Genomic DNA, 15,627 nt, shown 5'->3' on the forward strand with positions numbered 1-15,627 from the left:
TCAACAGCCCTCTCTATAACAATCCTGACCTGAATGGCCAGAGGCTAGCCCAATCTTGTCAGACCTTGGAAGCTCAGCAGGGTTGGCCCTGGTTAGTATTTGGATGGGAGACCACCATGGAAGTACAGGGTTGAGATGCAGAGGCAGGCAATGGCAAACCACCTGTGTTAGTCTCTTGTCTTGAAAACCCTTCAGGTTTGCCATGTCGGCTGCAATTTGATGGCACTTTTCCACCACTGCTGTGCAAACGCATGCAAGTTCTCTCTATGCTAGGAACTCTTTCCCAGAATGATACCGCCTCTCTCCTTAGCCCCCCCTATTTTCTTTGAGACCTTCTGCTTTACCTGTTATCCCCCACAAGAAAGTATATTTGCTGCCCTGTCTTTAGTCTCTGCCTTTCTTGTCTCCCTCACTCCAAATCTAGATTGCAAATTCACTGGGGCAGGTAATGCACTGGAGGGGGAGGGGCTCAGTAGGGCATGCCAGACTTCCTTACCATTCACATGTTCTCACAAGGAGGTCTGCAGAAACCTCGCCCCACAACTTTAATTCAGCCTCCCCACCTGCAGATGTTTCATCAGGCCCTGTCCAGATGCTTTCGTGTATATCTTCCTGGCTACTGAGGGTTAGAAATCTACTTTTTTTAAAGTAAGGGCAATTGACTTTTCAGTTTAGAAAAAAAAGACAACTAAAAAGGGGGACATGATGGAGGTTTATATAATCATGCATGGGGTAGGAGAAGTGGGTAGAGAGAACTCGGAGCACCCAGTGAAGTCACATGGCAATGCATTCAGTATGGGGGGAAAAGGAAAATACTCAAAGCAGTTAAATTGTGCCATTAACTGCCAGTGGATGTAATGATGGCCAGTAGCACAGATAACTTTAAAAGGGGTTTAGACAATTCATGGAGGAAAGCTCCATCAAGGAACTTCCACATCCAGAGGCAGTAAAATTCTGAATGCTAGGAGAACATCAACATCAGGGGAAGGCCTTGGACTATATGCCCTGTTTGTTGCCCTCCAGGGCAAACGGTTGACTGATGTATCAAACAGGATGCTGAACTAGATGGACCACCAGTCTGATCCCGAAAGGCTCTTCTTATGTACTTATGACTTTGTCTTCATAACCGTAGCCTATGCTTCTTTTGTGTGTTCATGCAAAATCACAGCTCCCCTCCACAAAATTCTGCCAGCCAGAAAGTTAATTTGTCTTGCAAAGGGATACAAAAGAGATCTTGAGCTCACATCCTCCTGGGAACCTTTTCTCCTTAAGTCTATTAGCAGGAAACAGGTAGGGGAGTACAGCTGAGCTGTATGTTTCCACATCTTAATTTATGTCTACTCCCAGGTCTCCTCCTCTAATGAAGGCTTCCTAATAAGCTGTTTAAAATCATGACGGGAAGCCCCCCTCCTGCCTGAAGATGGAGATAAGACGGTTGGGGTGTTGGTCTCGGCCAAGAAGAATCTCTGATAAGGAATGACGGAACCATTTTCATTCTGGGACTGAATCCAAACAGCAATTATGCCCTCAATTTCCTGTGGTTCAAGAGGGACAGGCTAGGGGAAAAATGCTTTCAGCAGCTGCAGCAAGAAAATTATATTGCCCACCCCACCCCACCGTGTGAAATAGCTGTACTTGTTATTTATTAGATTTTTATCCCGTTCATGTTCTCTGTGGCAGCTCGCACATTGTGGAATTGTTTACCTGAGTCTATTAGGAAGGCCCCTCACACCTCCATCATTTCACATAATCCGCAAAACAGAATTGATCTGGCGGGCATTCTTGTAGAAGAAATAAAGCCATGGAGTGATAGTTCAGCTCAAGGAGTAAAGAATTTCCCACAGTCGTTGCCTGTCATTTGTGTGCTACACTGCCTTGTTGCCTTAAACAGATATGTTTGCATGTATTGTTTTTTCCCCATTCTACAATCCCAGCCCAACTGCATTATTTTGTCTTACTAGGAAGCTTCGCTGTTAGAGTCAAATGTGATCATATTTTGTACAACTAGCCACTGATTGCCTTATCATATTTTGTAATCTGTTTACTGACTGACTGAAAAGGTTTTTTTTTTTTTTAATCATTCTTGTAATCTGCCTTGGGTTTTAGTGAGAAAGATGGACTATAAATGAAAATCATCATCATCATCCCACTTCTCAGCTAAAAGCTGGATACAAACGCAGCTTCATGGTAACCAGAACCTGATCCAAAGGACTACTGAAGTTCAATGCCAAATGTTAGTTAAGGAGGGGATTCTCATCCAAGCTGGATCCAGGGTGCCTAGCTGGTTCCTATCTTCCGATAGCCTTGTAGATAACCAGTTGGAAGCTGCAGGGTTTGTTGCTATGCTTATAGCAGCCCCGTAAGGTAAGTCAGCGTGTGTGTAAAATGCTGTCAAGTCACAGCTGATTTATGGTGACCCCGTAGGGTTTTCAAGGTAAGTCAGTATTATCCCCATATCCTGCTGATGGAAGGTTCAAATGGAGGGAACTGGAGCCTGCCTCACTTCACGGCAGAGGCAAAATTGGAACTAGGGACTTTCTAGCTCAGCCACTGAACCACAGCTGCTCTCCCCTCAGCTTCTTCTTTGTGCTAATGAGACCAGGAAAAGACTTGGGACCAGCTTCATGCTGGTTTGCCTGGGCAGCTGTAGCAATGGGGTAAAATAGGACTTACCCACCAAAAACAGCCGGTAGGCCGCATTGTACAAATATTGTCATGCACCACAAAATGCTGAGAGTTGCAGCTAGGCCAGATTGTAGCAAAGGAAGGAACTGTTCCTTTGAAATCTGACCATAACATTGCACACTATTGATTTTTACTGAAAAGTAACGTTACTTGTGAGGCTGGACACCTGGCAGCCACCACAAGTAACAGGCATATACCCAGTCTATGTATTAGCATAACAAGCATGTACCCAATCTGCATTAATGCTGGAATATTTCCAGCATTCATGCAGATGGGGATGTTTCTGAGCATGCGCAGAGTGCCTTTTCATTGCCACTGAGTGCCACCCAACACATGAGAGCTTTAAAAACAGAGAGCAAGATTTTAGGCAGGCACACACACTGGGATTTTAGAAATCATGGGTCCCAGAACTAATTTCTTGTGGTCTGTTTGCAAAATCACAAGAATTAATAATTTCACCAATATTATCTGGCACAAAAGCAAGCTTTTGCAAGCAGCCTAAAACATCTGCAGGGGGCTTGGAAGATTTCCAGCTACAACAGGGATGTTGAGAAATGCCTGGTAGGGGATGGGAGTCCCCTTGGAAGATTTCCAGAGATTTCCAGTCTCTGCCACTTCCTTCCTTTTGTTTACGGACAGGACTAAATCCAGAAGCCTGCCGTTTCTGCCCCCATCTCTCCGTGTGCATACTAATGTTTTATGAATCAGGTGCAAATCCCAGGATATCTAAAATCCACTTTTTCCAGAACTCTTTGCTATTCAGGCATCTTGGGAAGGAAGCAAATAAAACACACACTAAAATGCCTGCAGGTGACACAATAAATTGAGCTTGCACTCTGTATTACAGGATAGCTACTCTGCAGGCCAATTTTTAAAAATCCTTACTTCTTGCAGGACCTCAACTCCTCTGCAAGAAAAAGCTGCGCTAAATCTAAGCAGCTAGATAGTTCTTAGTAGCAGTCATTGCAAGCTACCTTCCAACTTCCACAACCTGATTGAAACCAATCTGGCTAAACCTGATGTGCCATATCATTCAGACGTACCTCTGAGCCTTTGGTAACAACCTAAGGAGGAAATGAGTGGATTACTGTTTACAAACTGAATGGAACACAATAAAGATTTAAACCTAAAAATGTAAACACTTCAATATTTTACTTCTTTTATCGTGAATTTAACAGCATGATCTGAAGGATCACAGACAGTGATTACTAATACATAGAGTTGCCAGGTCCCTCTTCGCCTCCGGTGGGAGATTTTTGGGGCGAAGCCTGAGGAGGGCAGGGTTTGGCGAGGGGAGGGACTTCAATGCCATAAAGTCCAATTGCCAAAACGGCCATTTTCTCCAGGTGAACTAATCTCCATCAGCTGGAGATCAGTTGTAATAGCAGGAGATCTCCAGCTAGTACCTGGAGGTTGGCAACCCTACTGATGCAGCCCTGTCAGCATACAGGGCACTTGTATTGCTTTACACGCAAGGGGGGAAAAACAGCTAGGTTTCAGGAATTTGCACAATCCAAACCTTAACCTTGAGATGACAGATTGAGGCAAAAGCAATTAGCAGGACATGAACCTGTGCAAACTCTGTTACACTGTCTGAGTGGGAGGGAGGACTGCGGGATTAAGTTACAGGCTTTACAGAAAAGATGGGGCTTGAGGAAGAATTTGAAGGAAAACAGAGATGGCATAATGCAGGTGTTCTGGGAGCCAGATCCAGGAATAACGGGCTGGAAGGGACAATGGGCAGAGTCACCAAAGAACCATGCTAAGCTCTTCAACAGAATAATTTAACATCTGAGCAGATAACATCTTGGTCTTCTGGAGTTTATATTAAGCAAAGGTCACAGAGAGAGGATTTGGGAGAGAAATCTAGGTCTATTTTATGGATCTCAGAGACCTGGGTTCAAATACTCACTCTGCCAGGGAAGCTCACAGGGTGACCTTGGGACAATCATGGTCTCCCAGCCTAACCTACCTCACTGGTTGTTATTGTGATGATAAAATGGAAGAGGGGAGAACCAAATTCTAAGCCACTCTGGGTGCCCACTGGGGACAACAGCAGAGCATAAATATCTAAATCAATGAAATATGGCTACTTGCAGTCTTTGTCGACACCTCTGTCAATATTCTTTAGCAAGGAATGATGACGCATGAAAGTGAGTTCATAGGGAAGCATTCTTGTTAGACTCCAGGGAGGTAGTGTACTGTAGCCAAAAAAGCAACAAAAGGGTCCTGTGGCATCTTGAACACATGAACACATGAAGCTGCCTTATACTGAACCAGACCCTTGGTCCATCAAAGTCAGTATTGTCTACTCAGACCAGCAGTGGCTCTCCAGGGTCTCAGGCAGAGGTCTTTGACATCACCCACTTGCCTAGTCCCTTTAACTAGAGATGCCAGGGATTGAACCTGGGACCTTCTGCATGGCAAGCAGAGGCTCTACCACTGAGCCACAGTCCCTCTTAAAGACTAATGGGTTTTATTGGGCAGAAGCTGTCAGCAGCCAACTTCAAGTGCATATACTCATTCCTCCAACAAAGCAGGCTATGACTGGTGAACACTTGTGCTACAATAAAGTGTGTTCATCTATAAGGTCCCACAAGACTCTTTTGCTCTTAGACAAAAGGTGCAGGGCTGGCATCAAGGTTGGGTGTTGTTGTGGGGCATCAGCTGGGGGGGGCAGCAGAGAGCTCACACCAATCATAGATTCTCAGCCCATCTGCTCCCACCAGTAATAGGAGGCACCTTAGAAAGGGTTGCCAACCACCAGGTACTAGCTGGAGATCTCCTGCTATTACAACTGATCTTCGGCCGATAGAGATCAGTTCACCTGGAGAAAATGGCTGCTTTGACAATTGGACTCTATGGCACTGAAGTTCCTCCCCTTCCAAGACCCCGCCCTCCTCAGCACCGCCCCAAAAACCTCCCGCTGGTTGCAAAGAGGGATCTGGCAACCCTCACTTTAGAGTTTTACTGGCCCCAATGGGGCTTAAAGGAGTACAACAAGAGACACACTCGACTCCTTCCTCCAAGACAGCGTGCATGATGGAGTGGTATGCTTAATGGGGTGGGGAGGAAGACACTGCAGGCTATCTTGCTCAGAGTCCCCCCAAACCTGCAGCCAGCCCTGTTAAGGTGCCACAAGGATTGTATCAGAGACCACAAACACAAAGGGGACGGGGCTGGGGGGAGGAAGAGAAAGGATTTCCAGCAAGGTTGGGAGCAATGAACAGAGGTGGAATTTCCAGTTGAGCACAGCAACAAACACCTGGCAGTTCCACAGAATAATCACACAGAAAGTTTTTCTCCCCCAGGCTAGGGTGGGAGGAACACAAGCTGAGAGATGCCAACAAAGTACTGGGAGAACAGCCAACCTGGGAGAGCCCTGTGGAAGAGAATGAGAGAGGGTACCCGGGACAAATGCAGCTTCTGACCCAACATATGGAGGCAGGCATCTCTCACCACTCTTGCACCTAGCCCTTTCTTAAAAGAGTCCACGTGTGGATCTGCCCTGACAGCAAACCTGTGAGAGAGGGATACAGCTGAGAGTCTTTACTTTGGCTGGGATCACCCAGCCAGCTTTGTAGCATTTTGCTTTACTGTCTCCTTAACCTCTTCCTCTGTCTTCCTATATAAACACCTGGTATCCCATTACACCCTAAGCCTTTTCAGTCATTACATTTTTGGCCCTGCTACCATGTGTACCAGGTGAGTATGCTAACCATGATCCTCCCAATACGTGTGTGATCACTATTTGGTATGAATATGGCAATGCATGTATTTTCAAACTTCAGTGCATCATAAGCACAAAAAACTTGGATTGCTGGTTGTGATAACAAAGCATGTGGCTCAGTGGTAGAGCATCTGCTTGGCATGCAGAAGATCCCAGGTTCAATCCTCAGCATCTCCAGTTAAAGGGACTAGGCAAGGAGGTGATGTGAAAGACCTCAGCCTGAGACCCTGGAGAGCCGCTGCTGGTCTGAGTAGACAATACTGACTTTGATGGACCTGGGGTCTGATTCAGTGTAAGGCAGCTTCATGTGTTCATGTGTGTTCACAACCACATTGAGAGGATCACACATAGTATGCTTTCCCAGGAATATACCAAGTAGGGATGTAACAACTGAAATCAGCTGTAGTATGACCAAGAAATGGAGCTCAAGATGGGGATGTGAAGATAGGAACAAGTGTGATTTTCAGCACACACACCCCAGAAAGTTCTATGGGACAAAGAACACATGCTACCATCAAGAGGAGAGGGGAAGAAATCAAACCTGCCCCTCCCTGAGACACCAAAGTCACCAGGGACAGGAAGCAGGAAAGGCTTGTCTGTGCCTGAGATCTTAGAGAACCGCTGCTACTTGAAGTAGCTAATACTGAATTAGACAAGTGGTCTGAATTGGTATATGGCAGCATTACATGGATTGGGGCCTGATCTAGTTTGTGGAAAGCATCGCAATTTAAGGGCTCAAACTGCTCCAACATCAATGCCTTTCTATCATTTCCCTAGAAAGATAACAAACCCCTAATTTGAAAAAATCTACCCACAAGCCTACCTTAAACACTGCATTCCTGTTTTCCCTATTTCAATTGTCCTTGATCTGGAATTAAATTTTGCTAACAGGGAATATATCCTGCAGCCAAAAGGACACGTCCTAACAAGAAGAGAGATAGCTGGCAGAGAGAGTCAGAGACTTTATAAGCAGACTCCCAAACCAAGTTTAACCATGCCAGGAATTGAGGAAGCCTGCACTAGTACCTCCAGTTTTGAACATAGAGACCAACTATATTGGATCCAAAGTCCATCTAGCTCAACCTCCTCCTGCTTCTAAAATTAGCCAGTAAGGTGCCTCTAGGAAGTTTGCAAGCATTATACAAAGGCAAAAGTCTTCCCCTGCTGTTTCCCCCCAGCACCAGACATTTGAAGGTTGACTGCCTCTGAATGCAGAGGCTCCATTTAGCTTTCAGGACTATCAATGGACCTGCCCTCTGTCAGTATATTTAATTTCTTTGTTGGAGGAGCCATCTATAAGAATATCTTGTGTTGCCAGGACTCCTCTACAAAAGGGGGGGATCAAAAGAATTACCCATTCGAATGGACCTTAAAGCACCCTCCCCATGCAGGACAGGAAACAAGATTTTCCTACAGAAGATCCAAGCATACACTATTATATCTTATATGGAACCTCTTATGCATATTGGTATAGGAGACTACAAGCTTTAGGGATGCACAGAACTCATCAAAAGGTTGGAGAGGAAACCAAATCAGTTACAAACTTTGTTGCATGTGATAGAGAGATCCACAATGTTGATAGCAGGATATTTGCAAAGCTGAAGACATTTGCATTTCTCATCAGGGCCATATGCAAAGTAATGTTAGCTACATGTTAATATACCAGATATTACAAATCCCTGGTCAGCAGCTATCTTTGCTGTTACAAGAACTAAGTGGAATTTACTTTTTAATGTTTATACCCTGTTTTTCTCCTCAATTCAAAGCTGCTTATCACATCATTCTCCACCCCATCCTCACAATAACTCTTGAGAGGTAGGTTAGGCTGACAGAGTGTGACACTCGTCTGACACTTTGCCAGGCTAACTTGCAGAATAAACCAGTGGGCTAAACTCCCCACCCTCCAAGGCAGCATACTGGAAAACCTACTGCTCCAGGCACCTCCCGTTTTTACCTCCGTCTTGGCTGGAGGACCAGATGGCCATTCCTCAGAGAGCCAGATTTGGCCCAGAGGGTATGCAGTTAAAAGATCAGACTCTACCATAATACCACACAAACCACCTTGCTGGATTAGTTCATAAAGTCTGCCTAATCCAGCATTCTGTTTGTGATCACAGTTGGACAGGTGCCTCTATGAACTTCACAAGCAGAGCACAAAGGCAACAGCAGTTCCCTGTTTGTCCTGGCATCTTGTGTTCAGAGGTACACTGCATCTGCACATAGAGGCTGTAGTTTGCTGTCGTAGTCAACAAATAATAAACCTCTCTTCTATTAAGTTCTCTAATTCCTTTTTTCTAGCCATCTCGGTAGTGGCCATTACCCCATCCCCTATTCCTCAAGTAAATGATGCATCTGCCGGCAGCAAACTCCCCTTGCTTGCATGCTCAATGGACTTCATGGAAATTACCATGCCTGTGAGAGAGGGCAGAAACCGGGCCATCTTGGGAAGGGAAAGTCATCAAGGAGGCACAGCTGGACTGATGAATGGAGAAAGCAAGAGAGTCCAAAGCACAGCACAGGAGCATCTCTTCCTCTAGCAGGAAACAGCATGTCTGAGAAAGAGCGGTCGGGAGACAGCATCCGCCTGCAGCCCTGCGTTGGACTTCCCAACTACTGATCCCACAGCACCGGTGTTTACTTACAAGCGCTTCCTCTCTGGCTCAACTGCCAGCAGCCCTAAGTGACTGGGAACAAAATCCCAGCACAGCACCAGGAAATTCATAAGCAATGCCTCAGCTAAAAGGGGACAACAACCAGCTCTAGAGGTGGCTTAACTCTAAGTTACAGCTCCTTCAGCCACTGAAGAGCAAAAAAATCTTCCAGTGAGCCAAGTATTCAGGGATCTAGGCCCCAAGTCCATGGTTTATGCACAGTCAAGCCATCTTTAGATTTCAGAAATGTCAGCTGTAAACACTAAAAGGTGGATTCCTTTGTTCAAGGAGAAATATTTGAGAGTTTACCACAGTCAGGGGAAAAGAAAAGCAATCTGAATAGAACTGGCATGTTATCTCCATGGGAAAATAATGTAAAATTCTGCACCTGCCCAATCCAATTTTGCTGTTCACCTACAGTATTTATGCACATATTATTGAAAAAAAATTCTTCTTCCACCTATCACAGCTCAGCTGTGAATTCACAAGTACAAAATGTGACAATGGACCACTAATTCAGATTAGAAAGGGGGTGGGTAGACAAACTCAAAGAACAGGACTGAAACGCCTCTTAAGTCATTGTAGGTAAATGAAACCTCCCTGCCCAGAGCCAGTATACCCCCAAGCCCCCAGAAACCAAAAATAAATGAGAAGCCAGAACCAGTATGCTCAGCAAGTGAATACCCAGATCTGTGATTCAGGATTCACAGGATTCTGGCAGGATTCACAGAATGCCGGAATAGGTGGGTTTTGAGGTCTGAACAGTGAAGCAGCAAAGCAGAGTGGCATGTTATATACCTGACACTCCCTTCTCAATCATCATGACATATATTTTTATCTGCTCTCTGGCACTGAAAAGGAGAATTATGGGGCCAAACTGAGCCCTGGCTCAAATTAAGCCCCACATCCAAGCCAATGTTCACTGGGACAGGGCACAACGGAGCCAGTGCTCAATGGGTGGGACAAGGGTGCACACCTTTCCCAAAGAGGAAGCATGACATCACCAGTGTCAGAATGTGCAAGATAAACATCCTTTCCATGTCTGGCCACACTGGGTTCTGCTCACCATTCAGTCCCAGCAAAGCACTCTGTGCTCTCTCAGCAGCATTTGGGGGGGCTTTAGGTTCCCCCCCCCATGCCTGTTCATTTTCATTATCGCTGCTGGAGATTATGCTGTCGTCGGTTCCGCGTGCGTGCATGTGTGTGTTCAGCAAAACTCAACATCTCCTGACATTTGCCGATGGGCAGCTAATCCTTTCAAGCCTAATAAATGAGATTTTATTGGGTCGGAAACATACACAATGTTAATCTGGCTCACCGCAACAGGGCTGGAGGGCAATAAGAGATATACAGCCCAGAAAGCTAAGCAGCTTACTGGCTATGAAGTAGGGGGTTGAGAGGGAGAAGTATAAACTGGGATTTAAATGTTATAAACTCCACAATTATGAAGGCAAAATAGTTTTGACTTACAACACTAGGTTTTGCTCATTCTATGTCTGTGCAGTTGAACACCTTTTATCTGCTATACCCCCTCCCCATTCATATACTTGTACATGATATATTCTGGACGTGTTTCACTTGGGTGTAAATTTGCAGATTATTTTTAGGTCTTGTTGCACTAGGATGTAACAACCAAGCAGTGGATATTACTTGGTTTAGTTTGGGCATCATGCAACAGTTATTTATTTATGATGTTTGTGTGCTATGTTTCTCTGCCAAAGGACCCAAATCAGGTCACAACAGATAACAAAATGCTAATTACCACGTTAAATAACCAATACAATAAAACTCTGGAACAAGCAGTTCCTGGGCTGGCCCTGATTGATGAGGTTTAGACAGCTTTAAAAAAGCGGTTAGTCAGATTCATGGAGGAGAGGTCTCTCAGTGGCTACTAGCCATGGTGATTAACGGGAACCTCCACATTCAGAGGCAGTAAACCTCTGAATCCCAGTGCTGGGAGGCAACATCGGAGGAAGAGGAAGGCTTTGGTCTCTGTGCCCTGTTGTTGGCCCTCCAGATGAACTGGTTGGCCACTGTGTGAAACAGGAGGGGCTGTGGCTCAATGGTAGAGCATCTGCTTGATATGCAGAAGGTCTCCAGCTCAATCCCTGGCATCTCCAGTTAAAGGGACTAGGCAAGTAGGTGATGTGAAAGACCCCTGCCTGAGACTCTGGAGAACCGCTGCTGGTCTGAGTAGACAATACTGACTTCGATGGACCAAGGGTCTGATTCAGTATAAAGCAGCTTCATGTGTTCAAGAATTAAAGATTGTTGAAAATTACAGCTTTCATTATAAAAACAAAACTCAACAACCAAGTTTCTAGCCCTGTGACGGTGCATGCAAAGCATGGGCTCTACCACTGAGCTACAGGTCCTTCCCCTCTGGGTCCCACCAGACACCACGTTGGCTTTTTAAAAATTTCACCTACATTCTCCCTTACGCTGACCATATACTCGGGGCCCAGAGATTAGTCTGGGAGCATCCAATGCTGTGCAACTGTCAAAGCTAATTGTATGCAGCCCTAATCCAAAGTCTATCCTCCAAGGAAAGAAGATCAGAAGTGTAATAAATAAAATAAGAAATATACCATAGAAGGGAAAATCCAGAAGGACACACAAAGAAGAAGAAGAGTTGGTTTTTATATGCCGACTTTCTCTACCACTTAAGGAAGAATCAAACCGGCTTACAATCACCTTCCCTTCCCCTCCCCACAACAGACACCCTGTGAGGTAGGTGAGGCTGAGAGAGTGTGACTAGTCAATGGTCACCCAGCTGGCTTCATGTGTAGGAGTGGGGAAACCAACCTGGTTTACCAGATTAGTATCCCCCGCTCATGTGGAGGAATGGGGAATCAAACCCGGTTCTCCAGATCAGAGTCCACCACTCCAAACCACCGCTCTTAACCACTACACCACGCTGCCTCCCAGCAAACAACTGTGGAACTACCTTGGCTAGGACATGGAAGCTTCTTGCACAGGAGGAGACTGAAGCATTCAGACAAACACTGTCCAACCTATCTTTGCATTCTGAAGAGATACGGCTGTGTGAGAAGACTGTAATGTACAAGACAACTTAATTTTTTCAACTTACACCCGAGTTCTGCCAACTGAGAAACGTTCTGTGAAATCCTAAAGCTGGCATATTCCTATACCAGTGATTCCTGAGTGTCATGAGAAATAATTCCTTTAATAATTAAGAGCTCCTGCAAGCCTAAAACACGTATTTATAGAAGAGTCCGGCTTGCTGCATCACTGCATGATTTACTCTTCTGACCATGACCCCCACCAGTCAGCCTCCACAGGAAGTGTGCGGTTCTGTTCCGATTTCTGCATTAGGTGTGATTATTTAATCACTCCCACAGAGATGCAAAAGAACGGTCTGCCCTTAGAGGAGGCTGCCTGTCGCATCTCTTCATTAATCATTGCCCATGACATATGCTTCCTTCCAGCCAAAAGCCCTCAAAAACCTGGCTTCGGCACTGCAGACAAAATATTTTGGGACATTTTCAAGCCTTCTCCTTGTAAACTCAGAGCCTGTCTGGCCTCATTAATCCTTGTTCAACTCCCCCCCTTGGTGTCCACACAAAGCCCCTCAAATTCAGGGAGGAAGTGACTCCGAGAGCTGACGTAGGTGTTATTGTGTCTGCTTCTCTCTCACGCTTTTTGAACTGGGGCCAGGGGAGCTCTGAGGACGTAACCTTGAGGGCTGAGCCTCGCCTTTCCTCACCATTGAAACAGGAGAGCCCCCCCACCCCCAATGTCCCTCACATCCACTTATACTTTCTGCACTGGCATTCTTGTCTCAGCGCCAACTCGGATGTTAAGACAATTCAAACCAAAGGCACAGCTAGGCTGATTCAAAAGGCCCATCTCAGTGCACAAGGTACACGCCTTGAGTGGACAAACAGGAGTCCAATTTAATCAGATTCAGATTTATTATTACAGCATAAGCCAGTAAAACACATGTGTCATTTATACAAAAGGTAAAAAAATTATAGCCGTTCAACCAAAAACATTCCTAATTAAAATTTCCAAATAATTTATAATAGAATAAAATTGACCAAATTGTTATTTAATCTAATTGCAGTTGCCCAACATTAGGAGTCAAACTTTACATGCTATTGCACAAAATTTGGCTACCTGTTTTGCCATCTGGGCATTCCCTTCCCAGAGGAGATTCTTAATTCTCCCTTCATCTGAGCAGACTGCAATTTGGCTGAGCAGGGGAATGATTAGCTTACAACGAGCTTCCTCGTAGAAGGAACACCTGAGCAAAACATGCTCTGTATAGACTCCAATCCCCCCAGTTTACAAGGGCATACCCATTCCGTTATTGGAAGCTTCTTAAATCTGCCTTTTAAAATCGCCGAAGATAAGGCAGAGCATCATCCAATTTAATCAGACCAATCAAAGTGATTGAGGGAAGGAAAAGATGAGGCATTTGGGGTTTCGTGTTTTTGTTTTAGTTTTGAAAAGGCATGACAGAGAAGGGAAGTTATGAACAACAACAGAACAAATTTGGGGCCACTCAACAAGCCTGAATGGTATGGATTCAAAATCCACAAAAGGAAGAAACTCTTCACTTACAAACTTATAAACAGAGAATGTGTACTGTCAATGCCAGGTGAAGTAGACAGTACAAGGAAAATTGGACCAATGGTCTGATGCCACATGAGGCAGCTTCATATATTCACAGAGGGAGGGTTTCGTGTACTATGGCAGAACACCTCCTTTGCATGTAGAAGGGTGCAGGTTTAATCACGGCCACCTCCAGTTAAAGGATCTCAGTTGTTAGGAAAGGCCTTTCTCTGCCAGTGACCCTGGAGATTTGCTGCTAGCCAGAGTAGACAATACTGACCAAGAGGGACCAAAAGTCTGACTTAGAATAAGGCAGCTTCCTATTGAGGAGGGGCCATTGCTCAGCACTGCAGGGCATGCTTCTGCAGGCTGAAAATCCATGGTTCGATTCTCTGGCATCTCCAATTAGGTATTGGGAAAGACCTTTCTCTGCCTTGCAACCGGGAGAACCACTACCAGCCAGAGTATGGTGTAGTGGTTAGAGACCTAAGTGTGAATCCCCATTCTGCCATGGAAGCTTGCCGGGTGACCTTGGGCCAGTCACACACACTCTGCCCAATTTCCCTCACAGGGTTGTTGTGAGGATAAAAAGGAGGAAACGATGTAAGCTGCTTTAAGTCATAAAAGTGGTCATAAAAGAAGTGAATAACCAGATTGCAAAAGTTGACTCAGTACGACCTTTACACCCTGCTTGTAAACTTCCCAACAGAGATCTCTTGCTAGCCACTGTTGAAAACAGAATGCTGGACATGATGGACCCAGGTCTGATCCAGCAAGTTAGTTCTTACGTTCCCTTCTGTTTTGGCGATTCTCCAGGGAAGGGACTTTGCAGGGCTACTCAACTGCACGTGGAGAGGAACAGCATCCCAGCACTTTGAGCAGCAGAGGAAATAAGCAGAAGGCCACTGGATAGGAAGCCCTCAGCAGGGATGCATGAAGAGGGGGATTAACCATATCATGCTCTGCCTCTAACAAAGACACTTCCAGGCCCAGGCGGCAGCTTGAGAAGGATTCCCAGCTGTCGTGAGAAGGCCTCCAATATCTCTCCTTTCCCACTGTCAGCACCTGCTTAGAGGTCACTGGCTATGACCTCTGTGGCTAACCCTGCCTTCAAGATTTTACTGCCTTGAGAAAAAAAAAAAAAAAGATTGAGGACTCTCTGCAAAGACTTCGGGAGACAGAGTGGTGGTAGGCAGATATCTATTTACTAGGGACAGCGCCAGTTTTCTAATCCCCATCTTGAATAATCACTGTACCTTTAAAGAATGCCTTATTAAGAACGGTGTTTTGGAGCGGTGGAGTCTGATCTGGAGAACCGGGTTTGATTCCCCACTCCTCCACATGAGCCCCCGGAGGCTAATCTGGTGAACTAGATTTGTTTCTCCACTCCTACACATGAAGCCAGATGGGTGACCTTGGGCAAGTCATTCTCTCTCAGCCTCACCTACCTCACAGGGTGTCTGTAGTGAGGAGGGGAAGGGAAGATGATTGTAAGCCGGTTTGATTCTCCCTTAAGTGGCAGAGAAAGTCGGCATATAAAACCAACTATTATTATTATTATTATTAAAATTTTGCTATTTTTGAGCTGTCATCCTTTAGGATCCTTGACCCCTCCCAAGAGCAGATGTTAACACCTGGTGGTGAATGGCTAGGAGAGCACATGCTGGTGCCTTTCCCCCAGCAGAATGTAGACTGGCTCACAGTCAACAGTTACCTTATGCTCTGTAAAACCATTCCTTCACTGCACCTTGTCTCTGGGTAAGAAAAGTGAAGAGCTAGTAGGGAAAGATCCTACTGTTAGTCAAGAGCCAAATTAACAGATTGGGGGGTTGTCTATGAAATTCAGCATACAAATCCATACCAGGAACAGCCAAAACTCTTGCAAATCTGGGGCATCCAGAGCACCAGTGAATCCCAAAGGCTGGTTTAAAGTCTTTTGCCCTTTAAACCACAAGGCAAGGGAGACAGAATATAGCTACGTAT

At 45.4% G+C, this 15,627-nt stretch overlaps 1 protein-coding gene and 1 non-coding gene across 2 annotated transcripts in view; both read right to left on the reverse strand.

Moving 5' to 3' along the window:
- EXD3 (exonuclease 3'-5' domain containing 3) overlaps positions 1-15,627 on the reverse strand; it is a 156,435-nt gene that overhangs the window by 63,851 nt on the left and 76,957 nt on the right. The window lies entirely within an intron of this gene.
- TRNAG-GCC (transfer RNA glycine (anticodon GCC)) lies at positions 5,071-5,143 on the reverse strand. Its single transcript has one exon. It is a non-coding gene; the product is annotated as a tRNA-Gly (tRNA).

This window comes from Euleptes europaea, chromosome 14 (assembly GCF_029931775.1).
Source record: "Euleptes europaea isolate rEulEur1 chromosome 14, rEulEur1.hap1, whole genome shotgun sequence".
NCBI classification, from domain to species: Eukaryota; Metazoa; Chordata; class Lepidosauria; order Squamata; family Sphaerodactylidae; genus Euleptes; species Euleptes europaea.